At 37.1% G+C, this 1126-nt stretch overlaps 1 non-coding gene across 1 annotated transcript; it reads right to left on the bottom strand.

The window, feature by feature from the left end:
* Nucleotides 1-581: 581 nt before the first annotated feature.
* Nucleotides 582-688, bottom strand: LOC111814947. Its single transcript, XR_002819794.1, has one exon. It is a non-coding gene; the product is annotated as a U6 spliceosomal RNA (small nuclear RNA).
* Between the last annotated feature and the right edge of the window lie 438 nt (nucleotides 689-1126).

Genomic DNA, 1126 nt, shown 5'->3' with positions numbered 1-1126 from the left:
AACATGAATGAGTGTGGGACTTTGTCAAAAGCCTTTTCTGCATCAATGGAGATGATCATGTGGTTTTTGGATTTGGTTCTATTGATATAGTGTATTACATTTATAGATTTGTGTATATTGAACCATCCTTGCATCCCTGGGATGAATCCTACCTGGTCATGGTGTATAATGTTCTTGATGATTTGTTGCATTCTATTTCCTAGGATTTTACTGAGGATTTTTGCATCTATGTTCATGAGAGAGAGTGGCCTGTAGTTTTCCTTTTTAGTTTCATCTTTCCCTGATTTTGGTATCAGTATAATACTTGCCTCTAGGAATGATTTTGGGAGGATTGCTTCCTTTTCAATTTCTTTTTCTTTTTTGGTGGAACGGGGGATTGTACTCAGGCCCTTGCGCTTGCCAGGGTAGCGCTTATTCTACTGTGCCATTCCCCGGCCCCTTCCTTTTCAATTTTATTGAAGAGTTTGAGGAGTATAGGGATTATATCTTTCATAAATTTCTTGTAGAATTCAGCTGTTAATCCATCAGGACCTGGACTTTTCTCTGTTGGTAGGTTTTTTTACATTACATTTCATATTTCAAAACACATGAAATCCTTCACTTATTTGCATGTCATCCTTGCACAGTGGCCATGCTAATCGTCTCTGTATTGTTAATATTTTAGTATATGTGCTGCCAAAGTGAGCACTGGCGGATTTTTTGATGTTCCAAAAGTTTCATGGAAGGCTTTCAGAATGGAGGGATAAAAGAGCCATCCAAAAGCTAAATATACGTAGTTGTATTAAAATGGTAAAATTCAGAAATGAAGGTTGTCCTGGCCACCTTGATTTTCTGGAGGGACTGTCAAAAAGACACATAAGTTAAGCAATGAGATTCATTGTCTGAAGACAATGGCAGTCCCAGTGGATCTATGTCTGAAAAGCACAGAAAGCATACAGTTGTACCAGCATCTTGCAGTTGCACCTCCGGCCTTGAGTGACTTCCATTTGATTTTTATCTCTTTTCTAATTTTCTGTTTAAATCTTCTTTTTTGAGAAATTTTTATTACATACAAGTAGACTGAACAGCATGTGATTCAGTTTGCTTTCTCTGATGCATTCGGAGTACAGAAATCATAATTTTTAAA

This window comes from Octodon degus, unplaced genomic scaffold, assembly GCF_000260255.1.
Source record: "Octodon degus isolate 3935 unplaced genomic scaffold, OctDeg1.0 scaffold03041, whole genome shotgun sequence".
Classification (NCBI taxonomy): Eukaryota; Metazoa; Chordata; class Mammalia; order Rodentia; family Octodontidae; genus Octodon; species Octodon degus.
This window is presented reverse-complemented; position numbering and strand designations above follow the sequence as displayed.